The sequence below is a fragment of the Bufo gargarizans genome, chromosome 2 (genome assembly GCF_014858855.1).
Source record: "Bufo gargarizans isolate SCDJY-AF-19 chromosome 2, ASM1485885v1, whole genome shotgun sequence".
NCBI classification, from domain to species: domain Eukaryota; kingdom Metazoa; phylum Chordata; class Amphibia; order Anura; family Bufonidae; genus Bufo; species Bufo gargarizans.
In genome coordinates, this window is record NC_058081.1 from 43,310,241 (window position 1) to 43,325,390 (window position 15,150).

General features: G+C 44.9%; 1 non-coding gene across 1 annotated transcript; it reads left to right on the forward strand.

Annotated features, from left to right (window-relative positions):
- Positions 1-1,925: 1,925 nt before the first annotated feature.
- Positions 1,926-1,998, forward strand: TRNAK-CUU. Its single transcript has one exon. It is a non-coding gene; the product is annotated as a tRNA-Lys (tRNA).
- The last annotated feature ends 13,152 nt before the right edge of the window (positions 1,999-15,150 follow it).

Here is a 15,150-nt window from a genome sequence, read left to right on the forward strand (position 1 = left end):
GGATCCCCCAGAATAGCATACACCACCCTCACTCGGGAGAGAAGATTGGGAGGCTTCGGCCTACCTGACATGTACCTTTACTATAAGGCATCTATGCTTAATAGAGCCTTGAGCCTCCTTTCCTGGCGCCCTCCCAATCTTGTCTCTCAACTGGAGAGTGATATGCTCCCTTACAAGGATCAATTGGTCCTTTGGGGCCTTCGCAAATGCACTGCTGATAACAAATACACATTGCCTCTTTGGAAGGGCCTACTGTTGGAATGGTCCAAATTATATCGGGACTCGACCCTTAAGTTCCCAAGCAAGAGCCTCCCTTTGCACCTGCTCCAGTCCTATGTTCATCCTAACACTTCTGAGACAACAGGGATCTGGACTATGCTGTCCGGTTTTAAGCTTCAGGACATTATGTCTGTTTCAGGGGCCTTAGATTGGAGCGAAGTTTTTGCAATCCCGAGAGTTCAGGTAGCTTCTTTCCTGGCTGTTATGGCCTTTAAGAAAGATTTAGCGCTCCTAAGCGATGTCCCAAGACCCTCAGAAGACCCCTCCTGGTTAGAAGGGAAACTGTCTAATGCCCAGCGCCCACAAAAGCCTCTCTCTACCTTCTATAAGGAGCTGCTCTCCTCTGCCCCTCCAGACCTATGGTTTCTTGCAGCCTGGGAAAAGGAGCTATCCACCACTTTTTCCGAACCCGAGAAGGCTTTTATCCTCGCCCATTCTCATGGATTCAATAGGTGTATAAAGATACAGGCTAACTCATACAAATTACTTACAAGATGGTACAAAACGCCGGAATTCCTTCATAAGCTTAACCCTGATATCCCAAATGGCTGCTGGAGGTGCGGAGGAGGGCCTGGCTCTCTCTCCCATATATGGTGGAGCTGTGTGAAGATTAGGCCCTTCTGGGAAGCAGTGGTAGCTGCCATTAATATGGCTTGTAATACCCGTATAACGCTAGACGCAAAACTTCTGCTACTTTGGTGCCCCAATGGTTCGCCCACCCCATCGAAATCAAATCTTCCGACCATGCTTATTACGGCGGCCCGTTTGCTGGTACCTCTATTATGGAGGAATGATTCACCCCATCCCTTTTGATGTGGACCGAGAAAGCTGATCAACTATATCGGTTCGAAGAGCTTGCTCACTGGGAAACACACTCCAGAGCGCTGTTTCTCAAGATATGGTCCCCCTGGAAGCAATATCGGGGATTCTTACCATGTGCAATTGTTGCGCCTGACATCTTGTTCTCCCCTCCCTTCCCCCCTCTCACCCTTGTCTTGTCCCCCCCCCCCCGTTACCTGTTCATTTGTATGCATAACTGATTGCTCTCTTTAAGTTGTGTAGCAACTTTTCCGATATGCTGTACCTGCTGATTGAGTAAGCTTCCAGCTGCGCCTGGTACATAAGATGTTTGATTCTCAACATGACTTTGTGCTTCTCCTCAAATAAAAAGAAATTTGATTAAGAATATAACTACTATAATACTGCCTCCATGTACAAGAATATAACTACTATAATACTGCTCCTATGTACAAGAATATAACTACTATAATATTGCCTCCTATGTACAAGAATATAACTACTATAATATTGCCTCCTATGTACAAGAATATAACTACTATAATACTGCCTCCTATGTACAAGAATATAACTACTATAATACTGCTCCTATGTACAAGAATATAACTACTATAATACTGGCTCCTCTGTACAAGAATATAACTACTATAATACTGCTCTTCTGTACAAGAATATAACTACTATAATGCTGGCTCCTATGTACAAGAATATACTGTAATTCTGCTTCCTATGTACAAGAATTTGTCCACCAGAGAAGGGGGTCCTGGAGTAGTCCACTTGGCTCATAGAAGGTGGTTCCACATTGAACACACCCATACAAGCTATGCACATCCCACATAAACACAGCAGCCTGGCTAGCTCCGTCGGTAGAGCATGAGACTCTTAATCTCAGGGTCGTGGGTTCGAGCCCCACGTTGGGCGAGTGTTATATATTTTTTTTCCTCCATGTTGAGGTTTGGTATTATTTTTGTTACCTTTATTTCCTATTACTTTTATTTTTACTTGCATCATAATTATAAATTTTATTGTCTCTTTTTATTGCTATAAAAGTATTTTTGATCCTTGAATGGGTTGGCTATTTTATTTGGGGATCTTATACCAGCAAATCTTATGTTGGCTAATACTATATTATATCACTCATACATCTGTTATAAATTTAGGTCTGCGATCACAATAGTTGATACCACATATTCCCCCCCACTCCTGCTCAACAAGTCTGGTGCTGGCAAGACCCAAGCTTTCAGGTTACTGTCATGCCAACATGTAAACTGCAACATGATCCTGATCACTTTCATTACATGTGATGCAGGCAGTGCTACACCTTGAGAGAAAATATATAGCTTGGACAATGTGTCACGCAATATGAAAATTGCAATATTTGCATTGTATAATACTGCCTCCTATATAAAAATTAAACTATTATTATTATTACCCTAGGAATAAGGTTATTACTAGAATACTGCTCCTATGTACAAGAATATAACTACTTTAATACTGCTCCTATGTTCAAGAATATAACTACTATAATACTGCTCCTATGTACAAGAATAAAACTACTATAATACTGCCTTCTATGTACAAGTATATAACTACTATAATACTGCCTCCTATGTACAAGAATATAACTATTATAATACTGCTCCTATGTACAAGACTATAACTACTATAATACTGCCTCCTATGTACAAGAATATAACTACTATAATACTGCCTCCTATGTACAAGAATATAACTACTATAATACTGCCTTCTATGTACAAGTATATAACTACTATAATACTGCTCCTATGTACAAGACTATAACTACTATAATACTGCCTCCTATGTACAAGAATATAACTACTATAATACTGCCTCCTATGTACAAGAATATAACTATTATAATACTGCTCCTATGTACAAGACTATAACTACTATAATACTGCCTCCTATGTACAAGAATATAACTACTATAATACTGCCTCCTATGTACAAGAATATAACTATTAGAATACTGCTCCTATGTACAAGACTATAACTACTATGTTACTGCTCCTATGTACAAGAATATAACTACTATAATACTGCTCCTGTGTACAAGAATATAACTACTATAATACTGCTCCTATGTACAAGAATATAACTACTATAATACCGCCTCCTATGTACAAGAATATTACTATAATACTGGTCCTATGTACAAGAATAGAACTACTATATTACTGCTCCTATGTACAATAATATAACTACTATAATACTGCCTCCTATGTACCAGAATATAACTACTATAATACTGCTCCTATGTACAAGAATATAACTACTATAATACTGCCTCCTATGTACAAGAATATAACTACTATATTACTACTGCCCCTATATACAAGAATATAACTACTATAATACTGCCACTAGGTATAAGAATATAACTACTATAATACTGCCTCCTATGTACAAGAATATAACTACTATAATACTGCCTCCTATGTACAAGAATATAACTACTATATTACTACTGCCCCTATATACAAGAATATAACTACTATAATACTGCTCCTATGTACAAAAATATAACAACTATAATACTGCCTCCAATGTACAAGAATATAACTACTATATTACTACTGCCCCTATATACAATAATATAACTACTATAATACTGCCACTAGGTATAAGAATATAACTACTATAATACTGCCTCCTATGTACAAGAATATAACTACTATAATACTGCCTCCTATGTACAAAAATATAACTACTATAATACTGTCTTCTATGTACAAGAATATAACAACTATAATACTGCTATGTACAAGAATATAACAACTATAATACTGCTATGTACAAGAATATAACAACTATAATACCACCCTTCACATATAAGGGTACTTTCACACTTGCGGCAGAGGATTCTGGCAGGCAGTCCGGACGCAAACGGATGGCATTTGTCAGACAGATCCGGATGCGGATCCATCTGACAAATGCATTGAAATACCGGATCCGTCTCTCAATTTTATCCCAGGACACGGAGGCTCATATTGCTGTCTCTCTCTTTACTGAGTTTCCATAGCAGCAAAGAAAAACACTTTAAACATGCAGTAACCATGGCAACAAGCCCCACCCTGTCACTCCCAGTGTCCATATAACCCCTGGTCACACTGGAACAGTCCTCTTTCTTTGCTGCTCCAGTTAAGTATACACTCCATAGCAGTTTTGTGCCCTGAGGGGTTCCCACCGGGCATCCCTTAGGGCATCATATCGTATTATATATATATTGTTATTGTATATTCTGTGAGACCTACAGTTTAATTCCTGGGCTTTTTTGCCCGTATTGGTGTGCGTTTTTTCGATTATTTGTAGTGTATTATATCCATATACTCTTCCGTCGGCTGCCTTTCCTCTCCCCGCCGTTGCGGCGTTTCTCTGTTTCGGCTGGGGAGGAGCGGGCACTCCGTTCTGCCTCTTTTCAATTGCAGGGGTATTACCCTCTTACCCCTCATCTTCCAGGCCTGCGCTGCTAGTCCGCACTTCAGGGGGAGGCGGCGCCATTTCGCGCGCTTCTTCTCTTCTTCTTCCTCCTCCTCAGTCTCGCGAGATCTCGGGTGCTAGCTGCGGCCGAGGTCTCGCGGGATTTCGTGCGGTGCGCTGTCCGGAGCGGTTTCGTCTGCCTCATCGGAGCCTCCTGCAGCGCCGGTCCTGTTCTTGCACGGTCTGGCTGTTTTCTGTCCGCCTATTTTTTCTTCCTTTCTCCTTCTGTCCCTACAGGGTGACTAACCCTAGTTATGTCGCGCCATTCCCGCTCCCGCTCCCCTAATGCCGGCCCCTCTCAGGACCTGGAGTCCAGGGCCCACGTTTCTCCCTCATCTAGGAGGTCTAGTCTCCCTACCAGGGAACCTATTATTGTGGATGCCCAGAGCTTGGCCATTCAGCGCTCTATTTCAAGCGCTATCATGTCTGCCATGGGGTCAATGTCCACAGCAATTTCACAATCTGTGACTCAAGCCCTAGCTGTTCAGCCCCCTCATGCCTCCAGAACAACGGAGAACGATGGCAATGTTCCATCCACTGACGACGCGCTAAGGTCGCGTAAAAGAGCCTGTCCGCGCCAGGCAGAACGTGCGCGAGGTTGGAAGTCGGCGCGGTCACAGCCCGAACATGTTTCTGACTCTGATAGAGAGTCTGATGAGGAGGCACAGCGCTACTCCCTGCATGGCTCAGAGGAGGATTTGACTGGGGTCGCGGTTGACCCTGTGGATGTAGATTTGCCGCCACCCCCTACTGCGGCGTCCCCGGATGCCCCGTCTGGGTCCGCGGATCCTCTTGTGGATCCGTTGGGGGATCCTATGTTTGATCCCAATGCTTTACACCACCCGCGGTCTTCTGAGTGGCTTCCTGCCACGCATGTAGCCCAATACATTGAGTCAATGGCCCGTAAGCCTCTCACAAAGGAGGCACGTACAAAGCTGCGGGCTGAATGCCCTAGACCCCTGATCCCGCATAAGGTTTGCGAGACGCCGGTAGGTGGACCCGAAGATGGTCCAGTTTTTGACTAAAACAGGGTTTAATCCCCGCAAAGGCCTGGATTCCGCCCTTAGGGCATGCCAGGATAAAGTGCTGGACATTATGGGGCCACTGGCCAAGATTCTGGATATGGCCGAGGCGGCCAGGGCGGCTGGTAATCAGGTCGACCCTGAAGAGTTAACTGGATGGGCTCAGAGGGCGGTTTGCCTTACGGGCAACGCTAACACCTCGTTAGCTATAGAACGGCGCAAAGCGCTTCTTATGAAAATTGAGCCGAAACTGGCTAATTTGGCCATTTCTGAGGCGGGCAAGGATGCCCAGGGGCTCCTCTTTGGAGAGCCTTTTATTAAGGAGCTTGGGAAATACGTTGGGGCTTTTACGGCCCTTGATAAGGCGCAAGCGTCCATGCGTAAGGTTTTCCCAAACCGTTTTTCAGCCAGGGCCGGCAGTTTCAGGGGCCGTCTGCCCGGCCGCTCCTCCTCCTATGCCCGTGGTTCGGGCAGAGGCTCCTTTGGCCACAGATCCTCGTTGCAGGACCAGCAACATCAGCCTTCCTTTTTTCCTACCCGGGGCGGCTATAACCGCGGCAGAGGATTCCGTGGACACCCTGGATCCAGGAAACCATACGGTGAGTCAACTGTTCAATGTTCCTCCGATTTCCAATTGTCCGGTGGGGGGAAGACTCCGGTTCTTTTCCCATGCGTGGAGAAAAGTTTCTTCCGACCCGTGGATTCTTTCTACGGTCAGGGGTTTTGTGATCGAGTTAGTTTCAAACCCCGTGGGGCTTGCCCCCCCTTGTGCCCGCATGCCGTCCGGGTCCGCTCGCGCCCTCATAGAGTCGGAGCTCTCGGCTCTTTGGGACAAGGGGGCGATAGAGTTGGCTCCCGGGAACTCCTTGGGGGTCTTGAGCAGCATCTTTTTGGTGCAGAAAAAAGGGGGTCAGCTGCGCCCCGTCATCAATCTGAAGGCTCTGAACAGTTTCGTCAGGTACCGCCATTTCAAGATGGAAGGGATTCATCTTTTGAGGGACATGCTCCTTCCAGGAGATTGGATGGCGAAGGTAGATTTGAAAGACGCCTACCTCACGGTGCCGGTGGCACCGGAGTCGAGGGATTTGTTACGCTTTGCCTGGAGAGATCAAGTGTAGCGCTTTACGTGCCTTCCCTTTGGCCTCTCCTCCGCCCCCTGGTGCTTCACCAAGCTATTACGTCCTGTGGTAGCCTGGTTGCGCAGTCGGGGGGTGCGTCTGATAGTTTACCTGGACGACATTTTGTTCATGGCGTCCAGTCCGGCCTCGCTTCTGTCGCACCTTCAGTTGGCCACCTCCCTCATCTCCGGACTGGGGTTCGTCATCAATCGGGAAAAATCTTGTCTGATACCGTCCACCACTATGGAGTTTCTGGGCTTCCAGATCGACTCGGTGGCACAATCCCTCAGTCTACCGCAGTCGAAGGTTCTGAGTATTCGGAAGGAGTTGAGGCACGCTCTGTCGTTACCTCATTTATCCCTGAGACATCTGGCCCGGATAATCGGGCTGCTGGCTTCTTCCATCCAGGCAATCTTTCCGGCGCCCCTCCATTACAGGGCGCTGCAGCGCCTCAAGATTGCTCACCTTCGGGAGGGTGCATCTTATGCCGATACCATCGTGCTGGATACGGAGACCAGGCACGAGTTGAGCTGGTGGATCCACAACCTCTCAATGTGGAACGGCAGAGCCATTTTTGGGCCTCAGCCGGACCTTGTCATCGAGTCGGACGCCAGTCTCCACGGGTGGGGCGCTCATTGCAACGGCGTCTCCACCGGAGGTCCTTGGTCCCGGAGCGAATCCCGGCTCCATATCAATTCCTTGGAACTGCTGGCGGGATCTCTGGCGATCCGCAGCTTTGTCAACAACACGGTCAAGGTTTGTGTCCGACTCCGCATGGACAACGTGTTGGCGGTCCGGTACATCAACTTTATGGGTGGAACGCGCTCGTCAGTGCTCACTCATTTGGCCATGGATTTTTGGGACCAATGTTTCTCCAGGGGGATCATGGTTGTCGCGGAATACCTTCCGGGTCTCCACAATGTGAGAGCAGATTGGAGTTCGCGGTATCTTTCGGATGCCAGCGACTGGAGATTGGATTCCGGGGTTTTCGATGCCGTGTCATCTATATGGGGTCCATTCTCCATCGACCTCTTTGCATCGCGCCTCAACGCTCAGCTGCCCAGATTCTTCAGCTGGCGGCCGGATCCGGAGGCGGAAGCGGTGGACGCTTTCCTCCAGGAGTGGTCGACTCCGGTCCTATACGCGTTCCCTCCTTTTGCTCTAATCCCGAGGGTTCTTCTCCAGATCCGCCGCCAGTCGGCGGAGCTGGTCCTCGTTTTGCCCCTTTGGAAGTCCCAGTCGTGGTTTCCCCACCTTCTGGATCTTCTCATCGCCGAGCCAGTCTTGCTCCCCGCGTTTCCCCACCTGCTCCAGGATCCGGCGGGTCGGTTTCACCCTCTACTCGTCGACGGCACTCTACTCCTCCTCGCGTGCAGAGTGTCGGGGGTCCCTGGGAGGTCTCAGGGGTTTCGGAGACGGCTCGCTTCTTGCTGGCAAGCGCTTGGGCACCCGGAACCAGACGAGCTTATCGCTCGGCTTGGGATTCCTGGGCTCGTTGGTGCCTCTCAGGGAATCTGGATCCCACTGAAGCTCCTGTAACGGCTATCTTATCTTTTTTGTCGGCCTTGTTTGATGAGGGCAAGGCATATCGGACTATTAATCTGTATAGGTCTGCCATCTCGTCTAGGCACTTGGGGTTTGACGGTCGTCCGGCGGGCCAGCATCCCCTGGTCTGTAGATTGTTGCGCGGTTCTCGCCTTTCTCGTCCTCCGAGGCCGCGGTTTTCCGCTACTTGGGATGTTTCCATCGTTTTGTCCTTCCTACAGAATTGGCCCTCTAATGACGTCCTGTCGTTAAGGCAGCTCTCGGCTAAGCTGGTCGCCCTCTTGTGCTTGATCTCCTGCAAGAGGGTTTCTGACGTCCGGGCGTTGGACCATGACGCCCGCTCTTTCTCGCCGGTGGGCGTGACGTTCAACATCTCCCGGCGTACGAAGACAAACATTCGCTCGGTTTCCTATCCATATTTTCCAGAGTCTCCGCAGCTTTGTCCTGGCACTTGTCTGCAGGAATACGAACGTCGTACCTGTCGGTTACGTGTTCCTGAGTTCCCTCATCTTTTTATCTCCTTCCGTAGACCTTTTCACCCGGTGACCAGTGTTACCCTTTCGCGTTGGGTCAAATGGGTCCTATCTCTGGCGGGTATTGACACCTCCATATTTACGGCTCATTCGGTTCGCAGTGCCTCTGCCACCTCTATGACGGTTTCTGGTGCCCGTTTAGAGGATGTTATGAGGTTAGCAGATTGGTCTAGGGCTTCTACCTTTCGTGAATTTTACTTTAGGCCACCATCTCATGCTTTCTCGTCTGTGGTGGCCCAGCTTTAAACTTGCAATATGAGCCTCCGTGTCCTGGGATAAAATTTCATGATTTTACTATTTCATGACGTAAAGTCATGATTTTATAAAGGACACGGAGGCGAGTATTGCCCTCCCGTTTTTCCCCTCCCTGGAATATCGTTTGTTTTATCTGTCATAAGGATGTGTTGATTTGGTTCAGTTATATGAATCGGTTGATATGTGTCTTCCTGGGTCTGAATTGTATACTACCATATGTGTTTGCTTGGTTTTTCCTAGGTTGATGTTCAAGCCAAGATGTCCGGAATTTTCGCGGCTTCGTTGCTCAAGGTTCCTGGCGGGATGTCCGGAATGTGCACAGTTCGTGGGCATGTCGGATCCGAGCCTTCGTTCCAGTTGGTCAGTTTCTAGTTCAAGAGACCTGAAGTCTGTTCGTCAGGCGTCCATCAGTTTGCAGTGGGTGGACCATCAAAGAAAGAGGACTGCTCCAGTGTGACCAGGGGTTATATGGACACTGGGAGTGACAGGGTGGGGCTTGTTGCCATGGTTACTGCATGTTTAAAGTGTTTTTCTTTGCTGCTATGGAAACTCAGTAAAGAGAGAGACAGCAATACTCGCCTCCGTGTCCTTTATAAAATCATGACTTTACGTCATGAAATAGTAAAATCATGAAATTGTCATTCAGAAAAACGGATCCAGTATTTATTTATTTTTTTGTCATGCGCCGACCGGAAATCCGGATCCCTTTTGCCGGAAAGACTTGGCATTAATGCATTTCAATAGAAATGAATGCCAGATCCCGCATTCCGGCAAGTGTTCAGGATTTTGGACGAACAGGAGTCTCCCTCAGGCCTTAATACAAATGACAGGGAAATGCAACACACCAAACTACAAAAGGGAAAGGAAATACTTAACAGCTGTCCGCATCCATACTTCCATTCTGCAGCCCCGCAAAAAAGATAGAACATGTCCTATTATTGTCAGTTTTTAAGGACCAGAATAGGCATTTCTATCATAGGAAAAAAAAATCTGGTCCACAAAATGCGAAACGCACACAGCCGGTATCCGCCAAAAAAGGATAAGGTCATCTGATTGGACCCTTAGTCTTATCCTCTTTTTGTATCCACTCCTGGCTTTTGGTTGAGAAACTATATCATTTTGTTGGGGTGATCTCTGTGGAGCCAAGCTTCTCACACAGTGTCCTGATGCTGGCCTATGTCAGGAATATCAGCGAGGCAGCACCCTGGAAGTGAAGCGAATGAAGAAGACCACTGTGAGAGTAGTTACATTTTCAGGTACAAAGTCATTTAAATAATTAAGTCGGCTAACACGGAGACACATTCAATAATAGATGTATCTGCGGAGATCTGAGTGACGACCCCAGAAACCTTTATTTTATACCCTTGAGATAATAGGAGTAACTAAGTGTTTCAAGGCGGTTACACTACATATAATTGGACAATATAGGTTACATAATTCCACGTGATACATATTGGCAATATTTTACAGTTATATAACTAGGTAATAAATCTTTTAGACAAGACTCTAAATAAAAAGATCAGGTTCCCAGGAGCTGAATCCAACTTTATCACATATTGTGGACATCTGTGTCCTTCATTTGAATAACATTTCCTCGAATTTGTTATAACATAAGGACAAATTTGACCACCAAAATAAATTTCTCAATCTTCTTCTTTGTTGTATGAAATACTCCCTTTTCCTCATATTATGCTGACACGACACATACTGACAAACAACTTTACTGAAAAACATCCCCAGCCAGGCCAGTCACAAGACATAGGAATATGATCATCTTAAAAGTTCACACTAAATAAAGCAATACAACTATATAAATATTTATTTATTTATATGAAATATATGTATAACCAATAAATATATAGACCATTACTCTCTCATTACTCCCCTCTTTTTATCATTATTCCACTGTCTATGAAAACCTCCCTCTCTCCCTTCTGACAACCAAAGATAACTTTTTAGACTTTCCTGTCTGCACAAAGTGGGAAAATACTAATTCTCATAAATTGTGGGATGTCAAGCATCCATCCAGAGGGTCTTTTACAGGAGTCATCTTTTCTATCTAACCCTGGACCTACGCAACCAGTGGAGTTGAGAGGTGCACTATGAGAGTAAGCCCAATTTGTCAGTCATTGAGTCTTTTAATTATTGTTTTTTTATAACTCAGTCCCACAATGTGCAATTGTAGTTCAAGGTAAATGAGAGTAGAGTAGGTGGTACAATTGTTGTCTGTTCAGCAGTGGAAGGTTCTGGGAAAAACTCAGCCATAATGACCACCACTTGTGTGGGGGGAGTTTGGTTGTTTATCACTGTAATTTTCTTAGATTTTCCTGAAATACATTTGTATTTTAGAATTCTTTTACAAATCAGCAGAAAAAGCTTAATAATAATAAAAATTACAAGAATAAGAAAACATCCTTGTAATAACATATAGAAAATTCCTGACAACCATCCTCCCAATCCTCGAAACCAGTTAAGGGGGTTGAGCCAAGACAACCAATCAGGCAAGGCAAGATCAGGAACCCTTTCTTCAATTGCCTAGCCTGCTATAGGTCTTGTGTGATTCTTACAATTCCTGTGGGATCAATATGATGACATGTAGGACCTACTATCTGACATAGTATTCCTTGAGCTGCTATAAGATAATCTAGCACTACTGAGTGCTGATTTGTAACCATGATCAATTATGTTAGGTATACCGAATTCACTTCTACAGCATCAAACAAGTAGTCTGTGATATTATCAAATAGTTCACTTAAATCATCAATTTGTTTAGCATTGTTAAGAAACCCAGTTGCCTGAAAATAAGTACTCATAATTGGGAAATACATTCCTACCTTTTCTAAAGTTAAAGGCTCTTCATGAATCAGTTTTGTTGGGTGTTGAAAGTGAGGCCTTTTAGGCAAATCTGGTAGGTACTTCTCCCACCTCTGTCTTTCCTTCCAGCCATCCTCTCACATATCATATTTATACCAGGTGCCTACCCAAGTTGATATATTTACCTGCCACCATGGATATTTTATCCATCCAGTTACAGGTAATTCTCATCTGAGCAACTAGTTTATGGTACTTAATAAACTTATTTTACCATTCACTATTGTCATCACATGTTTTACATATGTAATGAGTTCAATGCTTAAGAACAAATACTTTCCCAGACTCATGATTTAATGAACTTCTTCTAATGGGAAGTGTGTATCCAAGTTGGTTTGCCTTCCAGGTTGGTGTAGTAAGCTGGACCTGGAATGGAGCGTAAAATCGAGGTTCTAATGTCTTTTTCACATGTCTTTTCACAGTAACCCAATCTCCAGGGTTTAGTGAATGAGTCCCTTTCAGTGACAAGGGATCTGAAATAGAACTGAGAACACGATTATGCAATGCTCTTACATATTGTGTCAAATCTGAATAAATAGTCTGGAGCTGTTGTAGGAAATACAGACCTGTCTTTGGCGCAGTGCCAATAAGGACTTAACTGTGTTTTCCTATGAGGAGTTACCCTAACACTGTATAATGCTATGGGCAAACACTCTATCCATGGCTTACCAGTCTCAGCCATAGCCTTCTGGATCTTTAACTTTAAAATTCCGTTCAGATGTTCTACCTTTCTACTGCTTTATGGTCTGAATGAAGTACCTCTTGTAACACCTCTGAAGTGAAATGAGTTCCCCTATAATTTTCAATAACTTCAGAAACACCAAATCTACACCCTACTTCAGACAAAAGTTTCTTAGGCACATTTTTGCATTTGCTTTAGCTGTTGGCCATTCTTCAGGCCAACCTGAAAAGAGGTCCACACATACCAGAACATACTCATATGTGCCTACCTTTGGAAGTTGAATACAGTCAATCTGCAGTCGCTGAAAAGGGTATAGTAGCTTTGTAGTGCACCTTGGGGGCACTTTTACAGTCCATCCTATGTTATGGCAAGCAAAGACTATACACCCCTGGACATGCTTAGCAGCGGCATTGTTGAACCCCGTTGCCACCCATCCTTGACTTACCAAACTTACAAACCGGATTCCAAAAAAGTTGGGACACTATACAAATCGTGAATAAAAACTGAATGCAATGATGTGGAGGTGCCAACTTCTAATATTTTATTCAGAATAGAACATAAATCACGGAACAAAGGTTTAAACTGAGAAAATGTACCATTTTAAGGGAAAAATATGTTGAATCAGAATTTCATGGTGTCAACAAATCCCCAAAAAGTTGGGACAAGGCCATTTTCACCACTGTATGGCATCTCCTCTTCTTTTTACAACACTCAACAGACGTCTGGGAACCGAGGAGACCAGTTTCTCAAGTTTAGAAATAGGAATGCTCTCCCATTCTTGTCTAATACAGGCCTCTAACTGTTCAATCGTCTTGGGCCTTCTTTGTTGCACCTTCCTCTTTATGATGCGCCAAATGTTCTCTATAGGTGAAAGATCTGGACTGCAGACTGGCCATTTCAGTACCCGGATCCTTCTCCTACGCAGCCATGATGTTGTGATTGATGCAGAATGTGGTCTGGCATTATCTTGTTGAAAAATGCAGGGTCTTCCCTGAAAGAGATGACGTCTGGATGGGAGCATATAACATAGAACAAGGTTGTTCTAGAACCTGAATATATTTTTCAGCATTGATGGTGCCTTTCCAGACATGCAAGCTGCCCATGCCACACGCACTCATGCAACCCCATACCATAAGAGATGCAGGCTTCTGAACTGAGCGTTGATAACAACTTGGGTTGTCCTTGTCCTCTTTGGTCCGGATGACATGGCGTCCCAGATTTAAAAAAGAACTTCGAATCGTGACTCGTCTGACCACAGAACAGTCTTCCATTTTGCCACACTCCATTTTAAATGATCCCTGGCCCAGTGAAAACGCCTGAGCTTGTGGATCTTGCTTAGAAATGGCTTCTTCTTTGCACTGTAGAGTTTCACCCGGCAACGGCGGATGGCACGGTGGATTGTGTTCACTGACAATGGTTTCTGGAAGTATTCCTGAGCCCATTCTGTGATTTCCTTTACAGTAGCATTCCTGTTTGTGGTGCAGTGTCGTTTAAGGGCCCGGAGATCAGGGGCATCCAGTATGGTTTTACGGCCTTGACCCTTACGCACAGAGATTGTTCCAGATTCTCTGAATCTTCGGATGATGTTATGCACAGTTGATGATGATAGATCCAAAGTCTTTGCAATTTTTCGCTGGGTAACACCTTTTTGATATTGCTCCACTATCTTTCTGCGCAACATTGTGGGAATTGGTGATCCTCTACCCATCTTGGCTTCTGAGAGACACTGCCACTCTGAGAAGCTCTTTTTATACCCAATCATGTTGCCAATTGACCTAATTAGTGTTAATTGGTCTTCCAGCTCTTCGTTATGCTCAAATTTACTTTTTCCAGCCTCTTATTGCTACTTGTCCCAACTTTTTTGGGATTTGTTGACACCGTGAAAATTTGAATCAACGTATTTTTCCTTTAAAATGATACATTTACTCGGATTAAACGTTTGATCTGTCATCTACGTTCTATTACAAATAAAATATTGACATTTGCCATCTCCACATCATTGCATTCAGTTTTTATTCACAATTTGTTTAGTGTCCCAACTTTTTTGGAATCCGGTTTGTATTATTGCTTCCTTGGACTGGTGGGCAAGACCATGTGATAGGGCACACATCATGGGGTATAATACCCTGGTGAGGCAAAGTTTAGTATCTATGGCATACAAACCCTCCTGATTCTTCTCGGCCTTTCTTCTCACCCATTCTTCCTTCTCTGGTTTAGGAACTTATTTGTGCAACTTCTGGAGGAGGATTAGATCAACCTCTCCTGCTAGTGGAACTATGTCCACAGTATGTCCCATCACAGGAGAGGCAACAGTGCAGCCTGCTTTGCAGCAGCGTCTGCTCTTCGGTTTCCTTCTGCCTCTTTTGTTTGTTCTTTTGTATGGGCCTGTACCTTAACAATAGCCACCATCTTAGGCAGCGCTAAAGCTCTAAACAACTGAGCTACAGATTCAGCACTTTTAATAGGCTTACCAGAGGATCCCCTGCTTCTCCAAATAGGGCCATAGTCATGTGAAATACAAAACGCGTAGTGGGAGTCAGTGT